The 15,572-nt window shown below is 35.2% G+C and overlaps 1 protein-coding gene across 2 annotated transcripts in view; it reads right to left on the bottom strand.

Moving 5' to 3' along the window:
- Positions 1-15,572, bottom strand: part of tafa5b (TAFA chemokine like family member 5b) — a 125,586-nt gene that overhangs the window by 33,310 nt on the left and 76,704 nt on the right. The gene's annotated exons all lie outside the window — the stretch shown is intronic.

The following is a 15,572-nucleotide window of genomic DNA, read 5'->3' on the forward strand; positions in this document are numbered from 1 at the left end:
AGAAAAGTCAGCCGGGCTTTCAATACCACCAGAATGACAATCAAATCTTTGTTTAAAAGTCGTGCCAAACTCCGCCCACAGGTGGCTGGTTGCCAGTGTGTTGCCATGTGGTTGCTTTAAGGGTTTGTGTGCGTGTGTGTAGTCATGTAGAGTGTTGTTTGTGTGTGTTTGCTGGCCTAAGTTAGTAATTCCAATCCCTCGATATGGCATTGGATCTAGGGCTGCATAATTAATCATGATAAAATTGAAATTGCAGTAAGGCTTAGTGTGATTATCAAATTGCACAGGCTGCAATTTAATTAAATAAATATATGCGCTGCATGTTTTAGCGTCGAGGGCAGCACTGAAAACACTCATAGAGTACAGCGGTGCATTTGCTTTGAGTTTGGGTCAGTTGTGCATTTTTGGGAATCTTTACAAACTTGCAATGCAAACTTGCTTACTGTAAGAAATTCGTTATTGTTTTTATTTATTTATTATTGTCGTTATTAGTATTATAGTTATTATTTTTATTCTAAATTATGCAATGCTAAACAAAGTCAATGTTCACCCTTAGTTGATGTAAACTAATGCGTTAATAAACATATGTGAATATATGTTAATTAACATTATCAAATATTAAGTAATGCTTAACAGATGGGTTGTTCATTATTAATTCATGTAAACTAATGCATTAACTAACTAATGCATTAACTAATGCTAACTAATAATAAAAAACATATTGTAAAGTGTTACCAGAATGGATTATTATTTACACAATATTTTACAATTACTCCTAATTTATTAGATTATTATTATTATTATTATTTGTAGTATTATTTGTAGTATTATTATTATTATTAATAATAATAATAATAATAATAATAATAATAATAATAATAATAATAATAATAATAATTGTAATAATAATTATTATTATTATTATTATTATTATTATTATTATTATTATTATTATTTGTAGTATTATTATTATTATTATTATTATTAGTAGTAGTAGTAGTAGTAGTAGTAGTAGTAGAAGTATTATTATTATTATTGTTGTTGTTTTTATTATCATTGCAATGTAAAATAGTTAAAAAAGTAATAATAATAAATAAAAATTGTGCAACCAACAGTCAAGCAATTTTGTATAACATGTCTTTATTGAGTTTTTTTCAAGATTTTACCATAATTCAAACCCCAATACCCAAAACTTAGCCCAGACAAGCTTAGCGGGAGAAAAAATAAAAAACTAAATAATAGTTCTTATAAAAAAAAAATTTAAATAAAAATAATATTAAAATAACTTAATTAATAAAAAAATTCAATTATAATCAAGAACCAATTCACATTCCACAACTTCAGACCTCTAAAGCTTCTTCAATATCTCAATTTTTAACAAAGTTAAAAAACACCTCCCAGATATTACAAAATTCTGAGGATTTTTTTTCCTTATTATATATGTGACCTTTTCAAGAGCCAAGCATGTTATAGATTTTCTCAACCAAAGTCCAATGGAGGGGTGATTAATTTTTTTCTTTCAACATTAAGCAATACAGGGGCGAGGCAGTGGTGTAGTAGGTTTCTGTGTGGAGTTTGCATGTTCTCCCTGCCTTCGCGTGGGTTTCCTCCGGGTGCTCCGGTACCCAAAGACATGCGGTACAGGTGAACTGGGTAGGCTAAATTGTCCGTAGTGTATGAGTGTGTGTGTGTGAATGTGTGTGTGGATGGTTCACGAAGATGGGTTGCGGCTGGAAGGGCATGCGCTGAGTAAAAACTTGCTGGATAAGTTGGCGGTTCATTCCGCTGTGGCGACCCGGATTAATAAAGGGACTAAGCCGACAAGAAAATGAATGAATGAATGAATTAAGCAATACAACACCTTGCTTGAATTAAACATAAACCAATCAATTTTCTTTATTTAGTAGACAAAGCACAACTGTCTTCGTACATATTCAATATACATAACCCAGGACATAAAGGAAATTGGAATGGAAATAAATTGTGAAATATATTGAGTCACCTCCACCCAAAACCTCCTCACATTCCAGCACACAATGAAATGTACCTTGTATCTTCTTGCAGTTAAAACAAAGGGTCGTGGATATTAGGGTTGAATCTATTTAATCTTACAGGAGTAATATAAAAGTCAAGCAATTTAGTAAAACTGATTTATAATTTGCCAATCACTAATTAAAGACACAAAACTATTTCATTGCCAGGAAAGCAGAAAGAATTAATACAAAAATAAGCCCAAAACAGAACCAAGATAAGTCGCATGCCAGATTCAAACCTAGATCTCTCATACAAGTGTCGCAGCGCCCTGCGTTTGAAAGTAGCCCACAGCTTTGACAGAATAAATGGATTTTTACAGTGCTGAGCTGTTAGTTTCCCTGCTAATATTGTAGACTGAGGCATCACCCTTGTTAGCAGACTGATGGGGACCAAGTTCTGCTGAAGCGGCACACTGGAGCCATTGTTCAATGTTCCTCTATTATCCTGCACCTGCATAAACAGAGATCCATATACATGGCCTCATCAAGCCGATGCAATATGCTGGATATGGACCTGCGACTGTGAATCATGTCAGCGGGAAAAAAAGCTTAATGCATCGGGGTGGGCTGCAGATCTTCCTCAAGCCCTTCTGTAAGTCCAGACAGATGGATAAGAAAGCGAGCGCTTATATTAGATGATGATTAATTCAGCGCCGGGACGCCTCTGCAATACCAAGCGCGTTGCAAAGACATGGTTATGTATATAATTAGGTTATCCCATGCCAAGTTTTCAACAGGGTCACAATCACTATAATGGCTTGAGCTTTACCTACAAGACAAAAAACATCAATCTGAACTCTACTGCTGACCATGATGAGCATGCGCGCTACGGACAAGGTGTCTTATTTAGGAATCACACGGATTATTATTGTTACTATATAGTAAGCAGTCATTTCAAACATTAAGAAATTATTATTATTATTTTGGGAATGATGAAATATCAATAATAAATAATAAAATTCTAATTTTATAATTACAATTTTATTTATTCAAAATTATTATTTATAATGTTAATAAAAACTATATTAAGTCATTAATGAATAGAATAATGGCAAAAATTATACAAATACTATTATTTAAGGCACCTGTATACTTCAAATGAAACTGAAGAATAAACTGAAATTGATGTCAAAATTCGGCCAAAACAAAGTTTGTTAAAGTTTGTTTTCTGCTTTCTTTAACATGCAATTTCTTTAGCGTAATTTATTCCGCAGGGATCAGAAAGGCGAACAATATTTTAAACAACCACATAAGCCACATTAACACTGGAGAATCAAGTAGTAGAGCTACTTTTTTACGTGGTTGTAAACAATTTATTTGGGCTGAATTTAAACAAACAAATTTAGTTAAACATTACTACATTTAATTCGTTTGTTTAAATTCAACCCATATAAATTGTTTGCAACAATTTTGCAGACATTTTTTTCAGTGTACACTAAACAAAAAACAGACATCAAAAACACAAATTGTAAGCGATTGTAAGGATTGATATTCCCTTTTTCCAATGATTCTTTACCAGCCCTCCAAACTTAGCTTTAGATCAATATTTTCATACCACACAGTAAATCCATGTAAATCCATATTGGAATCTCCACTCCACCACCAGTGTGCAGCATCCACTTGGATGATGTGACGGCAGCCACAGGACAATGGCGCCAGTGCGCTCAACACACACCAGTTATAGAGGGGATGGGGATGATTGGGAGGCCATGATGGGTAAGGGCCGATGGAGGGAATTTGGCCAGGACACCAGGGTTACACCCCTACTCTTTACAAGAAGTGCCATAGAATTTTTAATGACCACAGAGAGTCAGTATCTCAGTATTACATCTTATTTGAAAGACAGCGCCCACTGACAATATAGTGTCCCCTTCACTATACTGGGGCATTAGGACTCACACAGACTGCAGGTTGTCTATAGCACTACAAGCGTGTGTCTAAAAGTGTAATGGCCTAAAAGTACTCAAATAAAGGAAAGTCCATGAAATGTGAAACCAAAATAAATGAAACTAATAGAATGTTGATAATAATAATAATAATAATAATAATAATAATAATAATAATTATTATTATTATTATTATTATTATTATTATTATTATTATTTGTTGTTGTTGTTGTTATGATTATGGTTTAATTGTTATGCTATTGATATGTTATTAATTATATATTTTGATATTATTGATAGATATTTTGATAATATTAACTGAATAGTTTATTATTATTTGTTGTTGTGGTTATGATTATGGTTTAATTGTTAAGGTATTGTTATGTTACTAATTATATGTTTTGATATTATTGATAGATATTTTGTTAATATTAACTGAATAGTTTGTCAAAAACAAGCCCAAGAATACAAATGTGTTTTAAACTATACTTCAAAATCATTTTGTGACAGTTTTAAGCTCTGGAAAAATAAATATGATATAACTGCTAAGTTCAGAATGAAATGATTCATGTATTATTAAAAGTAAGAAATATTCTATATCTGAATGCATACCTTGGCTCGAAGTGTCAAACAACACAAAAATAAGGTCAAGAATCTTGGTGTGATTCTGGAGTCAGATTTAAGTTTCAGTAGTCATGTCAAAGAGGTAAGTAAATCAGCATACTATCATCTCAAAAACATTGCAAGAATTAGATGCTTTAATTCCAGTGAGGAATTTGAGAAACCTTTTCTTGCTATTATCAGCAGCAGGGTGAATTACCGTTATGGACTCCTCACTGGCCTTCCCAAAAAGACAGTCAGATAGTTGCAGCTCATCCAGAATGCTACTGCCAGGATTCTGACCAGAACCAGAAAATCACAGCATATCACATTCAGAATAGATTTTAAAGTATTACTACTTAAATCACTAAATAGCCTCAATACATTACAGATATGCTCACTAAACACAAACCTAACAGATCTCTCAGATCTTTAGGATCATTTAACTAGAAATTCCAAGAGTTCAGTGAAAGCAGGGTGAATCTGCCTTCAGCTACTGCAGCCCCCCACTACTGGAATCAGGTTCCAGAAATGATCAGATGTGCTCCAACATTAGGCACCGACTGAAAACGCATGCCTTTACTGAATGAGCACTGTGTTATGTCCCACAGATCGCACTATTATGTTTTTCTAATTTTTCAACATATTTTAATCTGTTTTTAACAGTTTTTATACTATTGGCTTTTATTTTTTTCTCATATACTTGTCTCTTTTATTCCTGTTTATGTGAAGCAATTTAAATTGCCATTGTGTAGGAATGTCCTATGTAAATAAACTTGCCTTGCCTATATATAAAAGATCTATAGCCCATGATAAAATAAATTACTAAATAAACATTACAAATAAAAACTTTCTACTAAAAAGATTGAAGCAAAATTCTCTTTCTTGTATGGGGAGGTTTGAGGTACAGTAGGATTCACAGCACTTCAATCCCTTTTATCTTCAAAGATCAAGCTCAAATTGATTCCTTCACTTTAATCCCCATCTACACTCCAAATAGACACAATTACACTCAATAAAAAGAAGCGACCAATCAGAAACGCACGTGTGAGTATTGCAACCATTAGTAGTATGCCGTCTCTGTGATCTAGCGCAAGCGGGAGTGACATTTGAAGGTGTTGATCTGTAGCACATGATGGATTACAGCATCTTCTCGCCTTGATACGGCGGCCGGCAGAATTATTGACATGCAAAATAACCTGTATGTCTATATATGTATCCAGCTCAGGTTTGATCTACAGCGTGAAAAGGTTCATCTGAGCGAACATGCATGAGCTCCAACACAAATGATGATGAATGGCATTTTCACCTACACAGATGGCATCAGTGCAGAGCTACTGAACATAAAAGCACATCCAGGCTGGACTGCTTTGGTTTGCAGATCTGTATTCGACGTATAAATAAAAAAAGATACAGGCAGTTTCTTTATTAACATTTATGAGCAGAGCTGAAAGTCTGCTCGCCCCAGGCTGAGCCATAACTTACAGAAGAGCACAAAATCCTTGATTTTCTCCTGTAACGGAGGCTGTGGTAGAACGTTTTTGTACTAAACTAAAGAAATAGTAGTAACACTTTATAACTACACACTATGAAGCATTTATTAAACATTAACAAATAGCGAATTCTTTATCTGTTAAGCATTAACTCTACATTAATAAACGTTAGTAAGCTGTTTATAACTGAAGCTACAAATGCTGCATTATTGATTTATAACCAGAGGTCGGTAGTAAAGAGGTACATTTACTTCGATAAATTTATTTGAGTAAAATTATTGTGTAACGTGTACTTTTTGAGTACATTTAAATATGTACTTTTACTCATACTCAAGTAAATTACTAGAGAAAAGTCTTTAGTCTTACTTCGCTACATTTGGCGGCTATTCTCCGTAACTGTCAAATGATTATAAATATGATCGATATGTCTTGTTTGTAAATATCATGAGGCACCGCATTGGAGAGATTGTGAGGTTGCCATAGTGATGCGTCTCCCACTTTCGGTTAGAGCGCAAGACGTGCGAGTTTATACTGCTGTCCCACCATCTAGTTCCGAGAAGGACGGTCACGGTGTCTGTCCAGTGAGTCTATTGGACCAGATCACCCAACCTCAAGTTTAGTCTATGTTTTACTCCAAGATGTCAACAAGAATAGTTTCATAATGCGATGCATGCATATAACTGACATTGCAACATCCATGAATGACAGCTCCAACCTGAAAAAAAAAATGTAGTGGTGTCAACATTATCCTAATTTGAACTTTATTAATATTAACTTTGGGATAACTAAAGAAACTGCAGTTTAATGGAATAACTGATTAGCCCTGCACATATTAGTCATTTATACTGTTAATTAATCAAAGTAGAACATTTAAACATTCTTTTTTTAAATGTAAAATACTGTAGTATATATATATATATATATATATATATATATATATATATATATATATATATATATATATATATTTATATATATATATTTATATATATATATATATATATATATATATATATATATATATATATATATATATATATATATATATATATATATATATATATATATATATATATTATCCATGGGCCAGTATAAGATTCTGATAAGCTTGGATAAAAATATCACTGTATTATGGTATTACTGTTCACTGCTCTAAAATATATTCTTTTTAAATGTCTGGGTAAAAAACTAAAAAAATTTTTTTTTTTTTTTGCTTTAAACACAGTATATTTTATTCGAGAAAGATTAATAATATTTTGTAACAGTAAACATGTCAGGCAATATAGTTCAAATAAATCATTGACTTCTGCTGTCTTTGTTTGTTTCAAAAACACAGATTTCTTTACAATTTAAAACGGCATATTTGGATGTCTTTTCTATAGGAATTATTATTGGAAATGAATCTATATCTGTCTTAACTGTCAGTTGTCTGTAAATCTGCCATAAATGGTTGTGCCAACTGTATGAAATGCAGGGGTGTCAAAATTAATTGTTTCTTCGGTGCACCGTGATGCAGACTAGGGTTGTAACGGTATGAATTTTTTACGGTATGATAATCGTCTAAAACAATACCACGGTTTGACGGTTTCGCGGTATACGGTATGTTACAAATGTTACAAAATGATAGAACAGTGAAGCAAATTTGACTTTTTCCAAATAATATATTTTTAGTTACTATAAACAACACCACTTACAATGAACAAATAAAAAAATAAGAAAATAATAAATAATGTGTCAAAGTCCAAATAAAGTCCAAATAAACATGGTGCAAATCCTCAATAAAAAAAATAGATATAAATATTTACTATACTATAAATAGTTACATAACGAAACTAGATTCAATATGGAACATCCTTAGGTTTTATGAGCCAGCATGGATATGGTTGTCTGTGGATATGGATTTGGATATGGTTGTCTGCAATGCAGACAAACAGCTGCATCTTCATTTGCGTCTTTTGAAAACAGCAAGAGCAGCAGTTCGTCTTTGCTGTGTCACTGTTTTGTCATGTTTCTGTGCTGCTGTGCATGCAAAAGTACTTAGTATGAGAATTATTTCATGCAAAACTTTTTTTTTTGCGTTTTATTTAGCCGCGCATAAATGTATGCCTATCTCTCATTCTGTGTTGTTCTAAAAGCTCATTGTTGGTCCACAAACAAAAGCGAAACCTATGCTTATTGGTTGTGATATAGCAAGTTTGAACCAATCTGGGCATGGAGGAGGGACAATGCATCAATGTATCATGTCTGGTTTGTCCGGAGACACAGTGACGAGCGTTTCTTTGTCAAATCAGCGTTGTCAAATTTTGATGACGTAACCGCACTGATTCCGGAGCCTCTGAAAGAATGTTATGTATATACAGCACTGGAAAGCTGAGATTCTCTTCTTTATGCCAATCTTTGAATTGTATGAATCGGATCAGCGGATCAAAAGTTATTAAACATTTAAGAGCAATACTTATTTTTAGCCGCGGGCAGCTGTCTCGGTCTTTAAGGGTTAAAACCGTTGATATGCAATTGTTCATGGTATGATAATCGTGCACATTCAAATCGTGTTAAACCGTCATACCGGTATATTGTTACAACCCTAATGCAGATGCAGACATTTTGGTATCAGTTCAGTAGTATTCCTAACCGGTTATTGTGTACTGACGTCCTTTATCTCATATGCACTTTGCAGTAGCTTAGTATGGCGGGGGAGGCGAGCGTGAGTATTTAAAACGCTTGGTGTTTGCTGGACTGACATATACAGCAGAAGCCCCTGTTTTACTGTTGTAAAGAACCTGAAAGTAAACTCCATTTCTCACTCTCTCGCTTTAGACCTTTGACCTGCTGCCGTGAGGTAAAGTTTCCTCGGCAGTTATAGCAATACTTGTGCATCCAGACTTGTGCGTGTCTGCATAGCGAGTCTTCTCCTCCGCGTCTGTCATGGATTGCCACTGCCGTTTATCAGTATCACTCATCGGTGAACAGCGCCAGAGCATCAGAGCCAAGTGTACCCCTTCTGTTGAGCGCGTGAGCAGTCAAAGGGATGTAAGAACTCATTAGACATGGCTCAGAAAGCGAGTGGGACATTTGTATTTGTTTATTTGCTATAAATGCTCATGATGTTCTGTGCATGTACTTGAGTTTTTAAAGGTACAGTTTGTTTATCTGACAGTTTTTATTAAAGGACAAAATTGTATTACAAAAAGTGTATTAATATAAATATATTATAAATTGTAATTGAAGAATTGCTGTGCTGTGAAGAAAACATAAAAGTGTGTATGGCAAGCATCGTCAGTGCACCGTGATGCACCGAGATTTCAGATTGAACCAAATCGATGGCATGATAATTATAAAAGAACCGAACTGTGAAACCAGTGTAGATTCACACCTCTAATAAAATGCTTGAACATGGAAGGCCATGTTTGTAAATTATCATCAGAGTTGCAGAACCGCAAAATAGATGCAAACATATTCTTCAAAATAATTCTTCTTAAAATATGAACACATTTACATATAATGTTGTTGTTTTTTTTACTATATATTGTATGTTTATATTTGTCAACACACATTTAGACTTTGTTTTATTAAAAACAAGCTTAGATTTGTCCACCTTTTGAACCATATGGTTCATAGGACATGTGTTTGGATATAACCATACTTCATTACTATTGTTCATTCATTTGTTTGCTGGAAATAGTTTTGAAACAAATCTTTGCGCTTAACAAATAAAATTAAATATGTAGGCGAATGGATGTCTTCAGCGAAGTGCATACAACTCCATTTCCTTATCTATGAAAAAGAGACAGATAAAGTAAAGAGCCGAATGGAGGAGGCTCATTTTTTATCCGCGTGCTGCAGATGGTCTGTTTAACTGTTTTCTCGCTAGTGAAGTGGCTCTTAAAGGGAATGAGAGATGAGACTCTGATTGGTGCATTCTCAAAACACTTAGAACTCATTAAGAGAATCAGCACAACCCTGTTAGATCATGCGCCAGGGCTCAAAGCGTATTTATCCGTCCTTAAAATAGCAAATGTGGATTCGAACATGACCTTAATGCTTTTGCACCATACGCTTAAGACTTTGCACCTGGATCATTAAAATAGAGTCCTTTAAAGTTTATTTACTTTATTGTTATATACTGTAAGCAGTGGTGGGCAGTAGGGTCGCTACAAGTAGTGACACTACTAGCTTAACTACATTTATCAGTAGCTTGGTGGTAGCGTCGCTACTTTCTAAATCAAATAGCTTTTCAGTAACAAAGCTATTTTATTAGTCAAGTAGCGCAGTAGCGTCCACACAAGCTACATTTACAGTTCGCAGATCAATAAGTGATGGCAATGACAATCACAGAGCTGTGAGGCCGGTGTGTAGCCGGTGATAGTAAATCCATATGATGGCTAGAATGAGGAATTCTTCTTCCTGTTTTACGGTGTTCGACAACAAACTTTTTGTTGCGTTACTGCCACCTCTATATATATATAATTATCGATTTCAAAATAAAAATTGCAAAAATAGCTTGGATGTAGCTAAGCTACTTTTGCCTTGTAGCTTTTAGCTTAGCTTGCTACATTTCCCAGGGGGTAGCTATCAGTGTAGTTAAGCTACATTTTAAGTAGAGTAGCTATTAGCTTAGCTCACTACATTTTTTAAGTAGCTTGCTCAATTGCATATATTGCTATATATGCTATATTGCATATTTTGTTACATTCACTTGATTGCCTAATTAAATTACCATTCATTAGCAAATGATGAGATTAAAGTGAAAATGCCGAAATACATAATGACAAAAAACAGAACTGTAAACATTAAAATAACAACATTCAAATTTAGAAAATGCCATACAATACAAATAAGCCTTCAACTGAAATTTAAAAACAGAAACTTTGGTCTATATTGACAAGATAGTATCACACAGTAACTGCTGATTTGTTAGCAGCACATCCATGATGTGAATCTACCGTTTCACCACATCCCAAAGGTGCTCTATCGAATTGAGATCTGGCGACTGTGGAGGCCATTAGAGTACAGCAAACTCATTATCATGTTCAAGATACCAGTATTAGATTATTCATGCTTTTTACATCGCACGATATCCTGCTGGAATTAGCCATTAGAAAACGGACATAAAGGGATGAACATGGTCAGCAACAATACTTAGGTAGGCCGTGGCGGTAACATGATGCTCAATTGGTACTCATGAGCCCAAAGTGTGCCAAGAAAATATCCTCCACACCATTACACCACCACCAGCAGCCTGAACCATTTATACAATGCAGGACTTCTGGCATCAGCAAGGCATTTGCACCCACATAATTGTCGCTCACAGGATATTTTCTCTTTTTCGGACCATTCTCTATTAACCCTAGAGTTGTGCATGAAAATTCCAGTAGATCAGAAATTTCTGAAATACTCAGACCAGCCTTTCTGGCACCAACAACCATGCCACGTTCAAAGTCACTTAAATCCAACCCAGGCTCATTCTGAAAGTGTAGTCCCGTGGACGTTTCTGGAGACCGCGAAATACGTCCCGGGAGGTACGTATGGCTGCATTTCATTTTTTTAAGCAAACGCTACAGGGCGGTGTGACGACGTTCCCTTTCGTGCTTGCCGGCTGACCGCTTACCTCCGTGTGGAGGGCTTTCCCGCTGCAATCAGTTTTTTCGGTCAGCTCATCGTGTGCGTCGGAGGACCTCAGATGCAGAGAGGAGGAGTTGACAACGGCGAGCGGGTTTGAGGCCGGGAAAGAGCGGTTCCAGAAATCAGGTAAGAAAAAAAAAAAAGAATCCAAAAAATAAAGTGAACAAGTTCATAACAGTGTGAGAACGTGGTGAAATCCGAAAACGTGGTGAAAAAACCAGGCGAGGGCTTTACTTTTCTAGACGTTTTTTCTAAATTGTTGCTCGGGTTTAGGGAAGTGAGCGGGCGGGCGGGTCAATCGGTAAAACTGGTTGGGTTTAGAGAAGGAGGAGTGTGGGTCAGCCAATTGGCCGGTCGCGCAGTCAATGATTCGGTCAGTCAGACAGCGGCCTCTGGTGGGTTGACGCCAGAACAGCGCGGGCGCAAACGGCACTCGCCAGAGACAATCGAGATACGAAAAAGTGCACACAGCGGCCTCTCACGGATTCGCGAAAACAAAAACTCCACAAATACGTACCTCCTGGGACGTATTTCGCGGTCTCCAGAAACGTTCGCTGGACTACGTTTTCAGAATGAGACTGGGTTGCTTAAATCATCTTTCTTCCCCATTCTGAGGTTCAGTTTGAACTGCAACAGATCGTCTTGACCATGTCTGCATGCCTAAATGCACTGAGTTGCTGCCATGTGAATGGCTGATTAGAAATTTGTGTTAACATATCAGCAGTTAAACAGGTGTATCTAATAAGTGGCAGGTGAGTGTAGCAGTCCAATATAGAGTAAATAAATTTGTGTTTACTCATGAACGCAACATAACATCATAAATATGTGAAGGTGGACGATCTACTTTTACAGGAGAAATTTTTAATTAGGGCATTAGTACTTATACTAAAGTACATTGTTTTGTACTTCTTCCACCACTACTAACACATTCATCAGGATGCGAAGCAAGCCCGTCACCTTTTATCATGCCAAGTATTTCAGTCTACATTCGAATCTGAGAAGCAAATATTGCAGATTTGTAGGACCTGCCAAAACAAACACAAAAGAATCGGAAGAAAAGTTCTCCAGACAACCCTTGTTGCAAGCCACTCTCGTCATAAAATACCCAGAGTAACTTTCAATTCAATCTATTTTTGGCCAACTCAGTTGCTGGAGTGCTCCAGTGATTATTGGAACATTTTCAAGAGGTGATTTGATTTTTTTCTCCCTCTCTATCTATTTTGCTCTACTCTAGACATCATTTCTCACTCTCTTGCTCTTTCTCTTGTCTCTCCCGACAAAATCAAATATCAGCATTCCTCTGAGTTACAGAAATCAGAAGGCATTGCTGGGCTGTCTGCTCTAATGGGTGTATGTCAGTTTTTTTCTCTCTCTCTCTTTTCAAAGACTCTGAATTGAACTGAATCTCTGAATAAAGTGAAATCGTTGATACAACAGAGCAGATAGTCCACGATTACATCATCACAGAATATGATGCGAGCGCGACTCGCAGGAAATGAGAGCGCCGGCATTGTGGGTGGAAACTCCTCGTTATCAAAGTTACTGCGAATTGAATAATGCATTCTTCAAAATAAGCTCTCTGATTCTCAAGATGTGGGACAAAGTGTGCTGTAGGGATGGAAAATGTTTCTGAATAGATGATTCATTTGCCTCTTCCATTTTTTTAAAACACATTTTTTCCCTTGCTGTAATTTAATTTGCCAGGCCATCAGATAAAAAAAGTAATGTTTACTCTATATATTTGCAAATCTAACTTTGAGCAGTTTTAAAATGGTTCTCGGCTCCTATCTATTGTGATCACACTCGGAAAGAAATGATGTAAAGAATAATATTGTTGCATCACCCATTTTTCAGTCTGCATCCAATAAAATTCACAAAAGTAATTTTATATACCCAGAAAACGTATTCAGTGCAAGTAATAAAGTTTCAAATAATGTTTGGAAGAATAAAGTATCTAAAATGTGTAATTATATTTCAAACTGAAAAACTGTCATGTGGTATAAATGTTAGGGGTGTGAACCTACACTGGTCTCATGGTTCGGTTACGATTATCATGCCATCGATTCGGTTCAATTAGATATCTCGGTGCATCACGGTGCACTGACAATGCTTTCCATACACAATTAGATTTATTCTTCACAACACAATCATTTTTCAAATTAAAATTTATGAATATATTAATATTTATATATTATTTGTAATACAACATTGTCATTTAATACAAGCAATAAGATATATGAACTGTACCTGTAACTTGACCTGCTTAAAGAAAACACTCTTTTTGAATGTATCAAACAAAACTCCAGACTTTAGAAATCAAAGCACTGTACACCAATGAGTCACGCGAAAAAAACAGCTGCAGTTACAGTCTATATGTGCATAATATGCGATTATCACAGGTAATCTATAATAGACACAGTGGAGAAAACTCGCACATCATGCACGCTTGTGTCAAGATCCACAAGTTTCGCTTTAACAGCCAAGAGGAGAGGAAAAGTTACCACACAAACAGGTCAGCGCAGCGCTCAAATGTACAGTGTGTGAGAGAGAAAGAGAGAGAGAGAGAGAGAGAGGCAGAGATTGATTTTTACAGCATCTCTCCCTACTAGTATAATAGCAGCTTGTGTCCTGTGCCGCCTTCAGTGTCAACAAAAGACTTTCCAGCAAACTCAAAAGGTAGATAATTATGCACAATTCAACAGCTTGTAAGTAGTAGGAGTGTTTTATTTAATCACCCCCGCCTCCTTCGCCATAGTATTCTACTGTGACATAAACGAATAACCAGTTATGTCAACTATAGCAACAATAAATATCCCTAATAAATATCTGGTAAAAATTATTTGGTATAAATGTCTAAGTAAAAATAAATATTTCTTGGCATAATCAAAAGAAAACTGAGAAATCAATGTTGCCTTGAATTAAACACGCAGTATGAGAGATCATTGTACTTTCAAAACATCTAAGACAGCTAAAACAGTCTATAAGGATCTGCCGAAAAATAAAAAAAATAATAACAAATAAAAATTCTCCAAATTAAACTTCAGCCTATTCAACTTAATAGCTATTTTTACTATGTATATTCTAAACTTTCTGATTAAAGAGCAGTGAATGAAGCTCTCATTTAGAGTTTTCGTTTGATGACATTAACAGAGGGTTCACTTTAAAAATGCATAGATTTATAATGAAATCATTCAATTGCTTTCCTTACTGTTTATGCTCATTTAAAGGACATCTATGATGAAAATCATCTGGACAGAACCACGTTTAGGTATTGTGTGTCCAAAGTCATATTGGGGTGTTATAAAGACAATAAGTCTCTTTTCTAAAATTTTCTGTTATTAAAATAGGGTCAAAATCTTTTTAATTTTGAGGCCCACTGCAAAGTGATGTAGGAGTAAGGTTTCCCCGCCAACCGATTGATTGACAGCCGCGTATTAACACGTTTCTGTAGTAATGCTTGTAATCATATCAAACAAGACAGGACAAAGCAACAAAGATTAAAAGATCTGGTTGACATGTATGGTAATAGTGGGGCTAAACTCCGCCTCTATAGATGATGATTAACACCTTCTGTTACATCACTAACTGTTAGCTTCACTCACTGATTGAAAATGCAGCAGATAAATAATGACAAAGGCAAATGCAGGTATACATTGAAACTAAAAATAAAGATGACTATAAAGATAACAAAATGCAATGAAGTGCTATGTTGTGTGTAAAACAAAAAGTACAGTACATTGCCAACACTTTGTTTAAAGGAGGCACCATTTGATGCTAATTTCAAACTACAAGATTATGTTTACTATTACATTGAATGTTATTACAGATTATTTTAAATGAATTAGGTATTTCTGTTTTTTAGGTATGCATGATATATCAGCTCGATAAATGCTCATTTAATATTATAGTTAGCTGTCCAATAACAAAATTAGGTCAAT

This window comes from Danio rerio, chromosome 25, assembly GCF_049306965.1.
Source record: "Danio rerio strain Tuebingen ecotype United States chromosome 25, GRCz12tu, whole genome shotgun sequence".
In the NCBI taxonomy this organism is placed as follows: domain Eukaryota; kingdom Metazoa; phylum Chordata; class Actinopteri; order Cypriniformes; family Danionidae; genus Danio; species Danio rerio.